The sequence below is a fragment of the Falco peregrinus genome, chromosome 10 (assembly GCF_023634155.1).
Source record: "Falco peregrinus isolate bFalPer1 chromosome 10, bFalPer1.pri, whole genome shotgun sequence".
NCBI classification, from domain to species: domain Eukaryota; kingdom Metazoa; phylum Chordata; class Aves; order Falconiformes; family Falconidae; genus Falco; species Falco peregrinus.
Genome location: NC_073730.1, coordinates 1,231,215 through 1,243,183, shown reverse-complemented (window position 1 = coordinate 1,243,183; position 11,969 = coordinate 1,231,215). Strand labels below are relative to the sequence as shown.

Genomic DNA, 11,969 nt, shown 5'->3' with positions numbered 1-11,969 from the left:
TGAACAGGGGCACCGCCCCCACCCCTCACCCCCCCGCGCCGAGAGACCCCGGGCGGTCCGGGGCTGAGGCTCCGCTGCTCTCGCCCCGGGCCTCTGCCTCCCCCGGAGGAGCCGCTGGGCCGCCGGCGGTGGGGCTGGGAGGGGGGGTCCCACACAGCCGGCTCGGCTCGGCTCGGCTCGGCTCGGCTCGGCTCGGCTCGGCTCGGCTCGGCTCGGCTCGGCTCGGCTCGGCTCGGCTCGGCTCGGCGGTGCGTCGGTAGCTCGGGGGGTCTGTGTCCCACCCCCGGTAGCGGCGAGGAGCGGGGGGCTCCGCGGGGAGGGGTTATCGCCCTGCCCAGCAGGGGCGGCGGGGGAAAGGCGAGCTCCACAACGAGCCCCTCGGCCTCGGCGTGGGGAGCTGGGGTGAGGGGGCGCAGGGGTCGCACGGGGGAGCCGGGCCGCAGCCCCCGGGCCCCGGCTCGCTGCTGCCCGCCGTCAGGGCACGCACCACTGGCGGTGCGGGGCTCGGTGCGCGGCGCGGGCGCCTGGTTGCATCACGGGGGAGATGACCCGTAATCCCGGCAGCTGCGCGCAGACGGGGTCAGCGGGCTCCGCAGCACGGTGCGGCCAGGGCCCGTGCCGGTGGTGGTGCCGGTGCCAGTGCCGCGCCCCCGCAGCGCCCCGCCGAGGGGCACCGGCCGCCGGGCGGGGGCCAGCCCCGCTGTGCCGAGCGGCGGCCGCGTTGCCGGCGCGCCCTGGGCGAGGGGCGCCCCCGGCCCCGGTAGCTGGCGGCTGCCCCGCGGGGAGGAGGGGAGAGCCGGCGGGTCCGGAGCCGTCCCGCGCTGCCCGGCGCCGCTGCTGCTCCCCCGCCGGCGGCCCCGGGCTGGCAGCCGCGGGGCTCCCTGTGGCGTGCAGGCTGCGGGGTAAGCGTTGCTTTTGAGCGAGGAGCTCTGAAAGGCGGCGTCAGGTGAGGGCTGTAACAGCGCGGAACGTTCCGCAGGTAAAATCCCAGGAGCTGGAATTTGGAAAGGGAGGCGGAAACCGTGAAAAGAAGGGGAACGTCCCAGGTGCGAGGGGTGTGAGCGCCTCCCGCGGGCCTCGCGCCCCCCCCGCCCGCAGCGCCCCCCCCGCCCGCAGCGCCCCCCCGCCCGCAGCGCCCCCCCCGCCCGCAGCGCCCCCCCCGCCCGCAGCGGCCGCCCCGGCCGCCCCCCCCACTCGGGCCGCCGCCATCGCCGCACGGAGGGCGCAGGGGCTGCCCGCTGCGGGCGGGGCCGCCGCGGGGCGGGCAGGGAACGGCGGGGCCGTGGCTGCCCTGGAGCGGTGGCAGCTCCGCCGCCCTCACCGCTCCGACTTGCCCCCGGCTCTTTACGTGCTGAGGCTTTGTGAGTAAGAGGCGGTCATTTCTCTATAAACGCATGTAAGTAACCACGGAGCCGCCTGGCAAGCCCGTTTCATTTAAGCCGTATAAGAGGATAACATCAAACTCGCTTGCAATGTCCAGCCTCTCAGAGCGGCAGATCCCTCAGAGCTGAGGGAGGCTGGCGGTGCTGCAAGGCTGGCCAGCAGCGCGCTGCGGACCCCGCACCGTTGCGCAGCGCTGTCCGGAGGGGCCCGCTCGCAGAGGTGAACACTGTGGCTTTGCGTGCAGGCGTGTGAGTACGAAGCCCTGCCTTTCGGCTACAGCTTGTACACTGTCTCCGTGACTTTTTAAAATCGTTTATGCTGGGGTAGTGAGAGTTGGCAGCCCATCCTATGTCTTTTACCGTGATGTCAAACGAGTCAAGGACGTTTTAAGTCCAAGGAAGGTCGTTGACGGATTTTCTTGAAGTTAAAATAAAATATTGCAGCATTTGCCATTAGCATTATCTTTTGGAAATAGCATGAAGAGCGCTGCACAGGAGGTACTTAATTGACTGTCGTTTTATAGAAGTTCTGTTCCCTTTGGCAAGTCCTTCACGTCTAGGAAGAGAACCAGCGTGCCAGAAAGTCTGTTTTCAGCAAGCTTTCCCTTTTTTAAAAAAGCCGAGGTGATAGGACCAAGATGGGGTTCGTCACCAAGGTAGGTCAGCTTTTCAGCACCAGCTTTGAAACTTTAGGAATTACATTTTGCAGTGGGACAGAGAAGTGACGCAAGATGTGGGATTCGGCGGAAGGGTGGGTGATTTTCATGAAGCATCAGGGACGTGGTGTCCCAGCTAATGAGAAATACCAGTTTGTATTCTGTACACCCAAGAAACCGGCCTCCCGTGGGAGCGAGCAGCCCAGGTTCTGCTGCTGGCAGTGGAGGCAAGGTCAAGGCCACAGCAGCCCCCTGGCCCGGCCCTGGGTGCTCCTGCCGTCGGTGCCTGTGTCCTCACCTGGGCACCGCGGTGAGCGTGCTGTACCGGGTATGCCCACGGCGTGTGCAACCCACGGGTCACGCGTTAACGCGGTGGGCAGAGCAGGTGAAAGCGGGTGATGGACGGCTGGAACCGGCACGGCGTGTGTCCCGGCCGTGCTAGCTTTCCTTTCTTAAAAGTTCGTGCTGCCGCCTGAGTGGCGGCGGGGACCTGCTTCTTTCATGAAATCCCCTTTGGTACTTCCCTAAGGAGAGTTGTCAGGAGCAGGGCTTCGGGGATAAAAACTTTCAAACGATCGGGACCTATTTACAGGCGACACTGAGAGGCTGGGATCATCTCCTGCTCCTGGTGCTGTGCTGCACCCTTAGATGAGCTATTTTCGGAGCTGCGGTATGGAGAGCATTTTTGCAGTTGCACACAAAATAAAGACGTTTAAGAACAAAAGATTGTTCTGGACAGTCAAACTAGAATGACTTGGAAGGCTACATTTAGGAAGTGGTTTCTTGGACACTAATTAAGACCATTTGCTTGGGGTTGCCATTATTTTCCTTTTAGTCTGGAGGGCACAATAGATCAAATGATTTATATATCATTAACAATTCTTGTTAACCATAAGTAGGGTTGGGCTTTTCCATACTGATTACTGAGTAATGCAATGACGACTTGTTTTATTTCTTCTGCAGTGTCCATAAGAGCAAGTTAACCTGAAAGACCAGTCCAGAAAGAAGCGCTTCAACTCTTTGGGGTTTTTTATTTTTATTTTTATTTTTTTAATAATGTGTGAATATTAACGTATTTCATTCTGCGAAAGCGGCTGCGAAACCGAAACCCATCAGCTCTTTGTGGCTTGCGCTGCTGGAATACTGGCATTTGCTGTACCTGATCCTGGCTCCCAGTGAATGCATTTTAATTGTAATAAAACACAAACGGAACCATAACCATATGTGCATGTGTGTTTTAGACGCCGCATTATTGATCCCCCTTTCCCTTTCTTTTGCGCTACAAGCAACGGGTTACAATCTAATAATACAATTAATTTAACTTTAAAAGGAACGAAGAGCGCGAGTATATGCAATCATTAAAAGCCCACGGTTTTATTTAGCGTTACTTTTGTATGCACCGAGAATTGTTGATGACAGTGGTGCGCCCAGGCGTTTCGGCTGTTGAGAACGAGGGACGACGGCTGTGTGGTGCTGTGCTGGGTGCTGTGCTGGGTGCTGTGCTGGGTGCTGGGTGCTGGGTGCTGGCTGGGTGCTGGGGGCTGTGCTGGATGCTGGGTGCTGCGTGCTGGGTGCTGAGGCTGGGTGCTGGCTGGGGGCTGGCTGGGGGCTGGGGGCTGGGGGCTGTGCTGGATGCTGGGTGCTGAGGCTGGGCGCTGGCTGGGTGCTGGGTGCTGGGTGCTGTGCTGGATGCTGGGTGCTGAGGCTGGGCGCTGGCTGGGTGCTGGGTGCTGGGTGCTGTGCTGGATGCTGGGTGCTGAGGCTGGGCGCTGGCTGGGTGCTGGGTGCTTTGTGCTGTGCTGAGCGCCCCGCGGGGGCCGGGCGCTGGTGCCAAGGGCGGAGGCGGGTGCCCGGGGCAGTGGCCGCGCTCCTGCGGGGACCCTCCCTCGGGACTGAGCCCGTCCCCTGCGGCCGCTCCGGGGGGCGCCCCGGCGCCTTTGTGCCCTGAGCCGCGGGGTGCCGGAGCCCGGCTCCGCCGCCCTGCCAAGGGCAGGCGGGGGAAGCCGCCGCCGCCGGGCCGGGCCGGGCGGTTCCGTGGCGGGGCCGTGGCCGCCGCCCCACCCCCCGTCCCGGCCCCGGGGCATGATCCTGCCGTGGGGCAGGGCCCGAGGAGGCTCCCTAACACCCTCATCACCGGATTAAACCCCAGGCACTGAGATGGGGGATGGAAGAAAGAAAGGCCCGGCAGAATCTCATGGGTTCCTGAATAATGTAAATTCTTTGCATTTGACCGAACGTCGGTCTGTTTGGTGTCCAAGTTTGTAAAAGCCTTTGAAAGACAAAAGAATTATGTTTGCAAACATAATATGAAGTGTAAAGCACGCTGCATATTCATGAGCAGCCCGGAGGTGCTGAGCGCTCCTGAACGAGCCCTTTCATCCCTGTTCCACTAACACCAGCGTCCCCTCAAGTCCCCGCCGAAGCTGCTCTGCCCGGACCCCCGCGCCGGCTGCCGCGGCCGCTCCGCCCGCGGGTCTTCAGTGAGACCGAACGGGCCATGACCCGCTGCGCCCAGAGAGCCCTGAGCCCCAGCCCGGCCAGTGTCCCTCAGGTGAAGCCGGTCTCCTGCCCCGCGCCTCACCGTGCCAGCGGGGGAGGGGGGGTCGCAGGCGGCGGCCTTGGGGACATCCCAATGCCACACAGCAGCTCCGAGACAGACCCTGGATGGGAGGGTGTGGGGCTACCCGGAGGGGCTGCAGCAAACGCAAGGGCATTTTTTCATTTGTGTGTTTTCAAATGAATCAGCCAGTTTCATTTAGACGGGAAACTACTGTCCGTTGCCTGGTGTCCCATTTTGATCCTTCCTCAGCTTTGGTTGAACGAACTGTCTTGAAACCTATTCCGAAAAGATGCTTGTACAGGCTTCCAGATGCTAAGATTTAGATCATTTGAACGTCAGCGCAGCCTTCTGGTAACAAAAAACATCCAAATGGATTTCGTTTGTGTGTTAACATCCGTCGGATGGGCGAGTAGCACAGTTTAGAGCTAGTCTGTTTTCATCGTTTTAGCAACCGGGTCCGCATGAACATCTCGTCTGGCAAGTCAATAGGTCGGAGCTACACTGAACGGGCAGAGCCCAGAGATCCGAGCTGACCGGACTGGCTGCGCGGGCACACAGCGGCGTAACGCAGACGGCTGTTACCGCTGTTACACAGCTCCGCGCCTGCATGCAGCCCGGTGGGGAGGGGGTCGCGGCAGGCAGCGGCAGCCACCGGCGCCCGGTGAGCTGTGCCCCGAGGCTGCGGGCTGACCCCGGCGGCAGGGACCGGGCACCGGCCGCGGGCCCCCACGGTCCCGTTCCCCGCGGCCCCGGCGGCGTGGCGGGCCTCCTCTGCGGCCGTCGGAGCGAGCTTGCACGGCAAGGGCCGGCCGTGTCGCCTCCGCGGCAGTCGCGATAAAGTACAGCGCGACACTAGTGAGGCGCGACGCAGCAGGTGGCTGATTACGAGCCTTGCATACTCCTCTGCCTCCTGCTCCCATTAGAGCGCTGGTAACTGGGGGGAGGGGGATGTCTTTACGCGCTTTGGAGCGCAAGCGGAGGAGCGGAGAAGAGCCCGTCCAGCCGGGCCGGGCCGGGGTGCGCCCAGGGGGGTTCTCCCAGCGCCCAGGGCCCCCGCAAGGCCCCGGAACCTGCCTCCGCGCCGCGGGGATAACATGGCGGTGATTACGGTGATGATAACTGATGTTACTGTGCCCTGGCTCAGATGGCCGTCTCGGGGAGACCGAGAACGGAGCAAGTCCCACGAAGGCACCTCTTCCCCGCCTGGCCAGCCGCCCCCGGCGCGGGCACCGACGGACGGGCGCCGCTCACCCTGCCCGAGCTGCTCCCCCTTTTCCCGGGACGGCCTGAGCCCCCCGGGGCCGGCGGGCCCAATGACACCCGCACCTGGACAGTTTCCGAGGCCCCGCAGCGGCAGAGCGGCCCCGGCGGGCCGGGGGGTGGCGGCCACCCGGCCAGGCCCAGCCCTGCGCGGGGGACACCTCGCTGTCACACCCTCCGCCAAGCGCGTTCCCCCCGTCCGACACCCCCCGCTCCCCCCGAGGAGCCGGGGCCCGGCGGGACGCGCTGCCGGCCGCTCCCCACGGCCCCCCGGGACGGGGCGGCTGCGGCCGCGGGGCCTCCCCCCGCCCGCCGGGGCCAAGCCGGGGCGGGCGGAGCGGCCGCCCCCGCCGCGCCGTTACCGGCTGCCGTCGAAATCCTCCCTGGCGGCTCCGGGGCTGCCCCGGCCGCCCGGCCCGACCCCGCCCGCCGCCGCGCACCTCGGCGGGAACAGCGCCGCCTCCCCGCACGCCGCCGCTCTCCGCTCCCGCGCGGACCACAAGGAAGACCATCAGCGTCCCTGCCTGGCCTTTTGTTTTGGGTTTGGTTTTTTTTTTTGCTTTTTAATAGATTACCGAGCTGGCCACGTAGACCTGGGGGTCACATGGCGCAGGGGAGAAGAACTGGGACTGTCACAGGAGTTACGAGAAACAGGCCAACAAAGCAAAGCGGCAAGTCACCCCGCGCTCCCGCTCCAGCAGCCCCCGGCCGCAGGGCCCTTGCAGCGACCCCCGGCGCGGCCGCAGCCCCCGCGCAGCCCCCGCGCAGCTCGGCCGCGGCCCCCGCCCCCCCCGGGCAGGGGACTCCCCGTAGGAGCAATGACTCCCGAGCCCCTATTTTCCTATTGTTTTGAGCCGGTGGATCAATTGTCATCAGTACTGTCACCTAAGAAGCAATGATTCCGATTCATCTTGGCATCTGATTTTATTCTAATGGGTTAAATTGGGTTCGCTTTCACAATTATCCCAGGTCTGACTGCGTGTATTGCATGACAACTCACAGTTTCATCGGGTTTGGCAAAGCGAGGTTGCTCCGCGAATCCGTATATCATATCACATCAGATCAGGCTGAAGTTTGCTGTTTAGCGACTCCATTTGAGAGGCTTTTTATGAAAGTAGGAAGGGTTGAGGCAGTCCGTGGCTGGTTCAGTGCGATTTGGGAAAAAAAAAATGTGGAGAGATGGCAACAACACGGGGTTTGCTGCTCAGCTGTGAATAAGCACAGAACGAAAAAAGCGACATGATGGGGAAACGCTCGGCTCTCCACAATATTTTTAGCAGCCTCTCAGTCCTCGCCTTTTTTTAATTCCCTAATATGTTCTTTGCTTTATTAGTTTTATTTACAACCAGCTCCCCATTAACACCTCACCTGATTACCGAGGAGCTGAGACAGCTAATCAAGAAAATCCAGCAAACCAGCCAAAATTGAGAGGTGGGATTTATTTTTGCTTTCATTCATTCTTCTCCTTTATTTATTTATTTTGTTTTGGAAAATATTTCGAAACAAATAGAAAATAAAAGGCAGGTATAAGTGTATGTTGGTGCGAGGTCAGAGGTTAGAAATTCACGTCAATTCTATATTGCAGGCTATGCAGAGGGGGAAATGAGAGAGGGAGAGAAGGGGGGGAATCTTTCCACCAAGCAGCTTGTTTATTTTAATTAACATAGGGATCCTTTGCTAGGAACAAGGAACAACCTCCATCTACTGGCTAGATCATTGCGTCTCTTCTCCATCCAAAACCCGTCCCTCATCACTCATTAAGGAGCGTACAATTTTCGAAGAAGCTTCTAAGGTCTCAAGGTAAGCTCCTGCATGAGCCTCCATAGCAATGCAGCTATTTAGACCTCAAGGTTGTCATTTGCGGGGTGTTTCTTTGGCGTGGTGCTGTTTTTTTAAAAAAAAACAACACAGAATGGTCGTTTCCCCAGGTGTATTCGCAGACAACATTTGGTGCATCTGTGGTTTAATCTAGAAAAATAGCAGCCTGGGAAGACTGAGCCATTCAGATCACTAAAAATAATAAAAAAGGCAAAAAAAAAAAAAAAAAGCCTGTGGGTTTTTTTCTTTCTTTAAAAAAAAATCTTTTCTCTCTCTGTCTCTGTCTCTCTTTCTCTCTTTTTTTTTGGTAATGGAATGGCTCCTTTCACCTGTCTGTGAACCTAGCCTGTAAAGCAGTCCTTTTTAAAACCAGCAAAATATGATGATTTCCAATGGCTTAATTACAACCGAAGTGCAAATGAGATTACGGTTAATATCAGACAACTAAGAAGCTAACAATGCCGAGGTCCTTGGTGGTGAACAGTTTCGTGTCAGACAATAATCTGTCTCTCCTGCCTTCTTCTGGCTGGGTGACCACTGGTTTGTGGTCAGTCACAGCGCTCGGCTATGTGCCTGGGATTACCATGCAAAGCACCCAATTGTTTATTAGCGAAATATCATCTCCTTAAGCAAATGAATACATGGTTTAATTGATACGTTTTCAGATTACCGGGAGTACAAGCGCGTTGGAGGTTCGGGCTTTTTAATTCTATGATGTTTGGGGGTGAGGACGCCACGTGCCTGCTCCTCGCCCCTCGCCCCGGCAGCCCGGCCGGGAGGGCTCGGGCCGCGTCCCGACCCCGCACCGCTTGGCTCCGCTGCCCCGGCGCGGTGCTCCCGGAGCTGGGCTGCGGTAGCTCGGGAGGACTCGGGGCAGGAGAGGGATGGTGATGGGAAAACATGCTGTTTCTGACACCAAAGGGGAATTTTAAGCAACGTTGGGCTCTTCAAAAAAACGCGACCCGTTTAAGTGCTGAAAACGACATTCGCTACATTTGATGCCACCGCCGAGAGATGTAACTCTATTCAGATTTTCCTTCTTTGTGTCTAGATGGCTTGGACTAGCCGCGGACTTCACAGGGAGGCGAGGCTGATCATTAATAGCACTATACTCTACCACAAGCTCGTAGAGCAGAAAATAGCGTCAGGATTTAAAAATAGACCTGGCTTTACCCACCCGACTCGCAGGCAGCAGGATGGTAATCCTGTTGCTGTTATTACTACGGGCTTTAAATTTCTGGAAATGATTAGACTGAAGTGCCTTGGGGAGGGCAGGTACCGGGGAGGAGGCGGGAGGCTGCGCCCGGGTGCGGGGGCGGCTGATCCCGGGCACCACCGGCCTGACGCGGGACCGAGCAAATCCAAACCACTTCTGCTTAAAGAACTCCCCCTCCTCCCCACCCCCACCCCCGCCTGAACACCCTCCCCTTTCTTCTAATTATTGTTGGTCAATTATTAATTTGCATGTAGACCTTGTCCTAAATCCTCAGAGCTAAACGCACGATCGTTCACGCTGTAATGGGCTTTAGACGGTCGCCCGTGGCCAGGAAGAACCAGGGCTCTACCGCACGGCGGGTCCCAGTGACCGCACGCTGAAATCTGGCCAGGGCACACGCTGATTACGATGGTGGAAACGGCTCCAGCCAGCGCCCGGGCCCCCCGGGGCAGCCCCCCCGGGGCAGGCTCCGGCAGCGCCACCGCCCGGGCCGGGCACCGAGGGCGCCCCCTTTGCGGCAGTCCCCGGCCGGGAGCCCCCGGTCCCCGGCAGCGCGGGGGCCTGGGCCCGCCGCACGGAGCGGGACCCCCGAGAGCGCCCGGCACCCAGCTAAAACGCTCGGGATACTGAACGTCTCCGTCCCCAGGCGCTGTGGCCAGGGGAGGTAAAGGCACCCCTCAACGGGAAACGGCGTTCGGGGGAGAAGTGCTAATGCAAGAGGATTCGTGAGGGATAAACGGGCAGATTTGGACTCTAGGTTCCCTGTCGCGTTCTCTGTGAGCCTTTCTCTCCCCTCCCCGAGCAAAGCAGCCGAACCGTGCGGACCCCCGTGCGGCGGGGGCAGCCGCTCGCTGCCAGTCCGGCTCGTCTGCGGCGAGGAGCGATCCCAGGAGCACGGGGACAGGTCCACCTTGATCTCCGGCAGGCCTGCTGCAAACGGAGAAGTCACGTCTGATGCTGGGAACAAACTTTTAGTGTCCCTTTAGGTAAGAAGCGGTCTGCCAACATTAGGACGTTAATCAGATACGTCTCGGAAACGCCTGGCCTCCTTTACTGGAGCAGCAGTAGCTGGCAGCGTATCCTTAACCGTACCTGATGGAGCAGAAAGAAAGGACCCTCTAATTAATTAAGTGTGCCCAACCCGAGGAGGTTTAGTCATTTCTGAGTTTTGTTATGAGTCCGCCCAATTATTCCTAACGGCGCCGTCGAGCTAGGGCACAGATGGGACTTTAACAAGGCTATTTTCGCTGTCTCCGGCGCGGCCCGGCGCGGGGCGGCTGCACCTGCGGGCAGCGCGGGGCTCAGCCCTGCAGCGAGCGGGGCCGAAGGGAGCGCTGCCCGCACCCGCAGCGCCCCCCACCCCGGCGGGGTCTCACACCCCTCCCAGCGGGCGCCTCAGCCCGGCAGGGACCGCGTAGCGGCAGCGCGGCCGAGGGGGGTCCGCGGAGCGGCCCGGGTCGCGGGGGCGGGCGGTTGCGGCGGGCGCGGCCCCGTGGGCAGCGCAGCCCGTCCCCCCGAGGGCAGCCGCGGCCGCCGGCTGAGGCGGGGGATCGCCCCTGAGGGTACCGGGACGGGAACAGGGAACAGTTCGTTGAAAGGGGAAACCCCAGACCCGGGAATGCCCGCGGAGCGGGAAGGTTACACTGAACCGCGGGAGATGAACTCGTCTCCAGGTGAGACTGTCCCACCTCCGCCGGCACCAGCCACCGCGGCCGCCCACGGCAGGTAGGCGCATGCCTGCGGCCGCCCGTGGGCGCGGGGCGACCCCGCAGCGGGGCCGACCTCCCCGCTCTGGCGCCCCCCCCCGAGGCCACGGGCGCTGCCGCCCCACCCCGCCTCCCCGCGGCAGAGCCGCGTCCCCTCCCCGGGCGCCGCCGCCGGGCCGGGCCGGGCGGGTGGGCTCCCGCTGTCCCGCCGCGGGGTGGCTGGGCCCGTCTCCCGGAGCAGCCGGGGCGCCGCGGGGGGGACGGCGGGAAGGAGGGTCCCGAGCAAACAGCTCCTGCATCCCGGGCTGAATCACCTTGTTTATTTCGTCGCGATGGCTTGTTGTGCTAATTGACTCGTTTTCTCCAAGGAAAGCCTATCTCCCTCCTCCTTCCCCACACAGAGATTCCGGCCCCCCCCCCCCCCCCTTTTTTTTTTTCTTCCCACCCCCCACCCGCCGACCGGGAATGCTCTGCAGGAGACTACGGCTTGTGGAGGGATCTACCCATTTTAAGGGTGATTCCCTTACCCCATTGAGTCTCGTTGGTTTTATAGCTATTACTCTCTTATTAAAACACACACACACATATACAACACATTGATTTCCATCCAAAAGGGCTAATTACATTACTTACAGTAAATAGCAGCCCTGCTGTCCAGGGTCTAGTGTGCCAACAGTGAAAAAAAATCCCGGTTTATTTCACTTGATTGACTTCATCGTTGTGTGAAATTGAGTTTTATGATCTGTATTCTGGCACCCGGAGGAATGTAGCAACATTCAATCTGCAAATAACATTAATTTTAGCTACTTAGGGGGAAAGAGAAGGGAGGAAACCGGCCGCCTGAATCTTGGGTTACATGGAAGAGGTGACTCGAGGAGCCCCTCAGGATGTCTCTGGGATGCCTTGGAAAGGAAGTGGGGGCTGGGGTACTTCTTTCACTAGTCGCGCTCGGGTTTGGTGTGGAGCGTCCCCCAGGGAACAGGGAGCGCAGAACTGCCGCCAGGAAGATCCTTCAGTAGGGATCGAGGTGTCAGGAAACAGCCGGCAGCTGTTCCAGGGAAAGGCAAGGAAGAGTGGTGTGAAAAGTAAGTAGGAGAAAGGGAAAAAGGAGGGGGGGGAGCACAGCGAGAGATTAGCCGGGAAGGAATGCATCGCCCAGTCCCCTGCACACAATGAACGGTCACGGCCCGTGGCCGGGAGCGGGCGAGGGGAGGGAGCCCCGGCGGGGCGGCACCGCACCGCACCGCGCCCGCCCGCCCCGTGCGCGGCCGGGGCTGCCCCGCAGGCTGCCCGCGGAGGCTGCGGAGGTCCTGCGGGTGCGGGCGGGGGTCCCGCCGGGTCGGCACTCCCCGGCGGCGGCAGGGCAGGTCG

General features: G+C 60.8%; 1 long non-coding RNA gene across 1 annotated transcript; it reads left to right on the top strand.

Annotated features, from left to right (window-relative positions):
* The first annotated feature begins 1,215 nt into the window (after positions 1-1,215).
* On the top strand, positions 1,216-3,256 carry LOC114013451 (uncharacterized). The gene is made up of 2 exons (XR_003556423.2): positions 1,216-2,038; positions 3,002-3,256. It is a non-coding gene; the product is annotated as an uncharacterized LOC114013451 (long non-coding RNA).
* Positions 3,257-11,969: the final 8,713 nt, after the last annotated feature.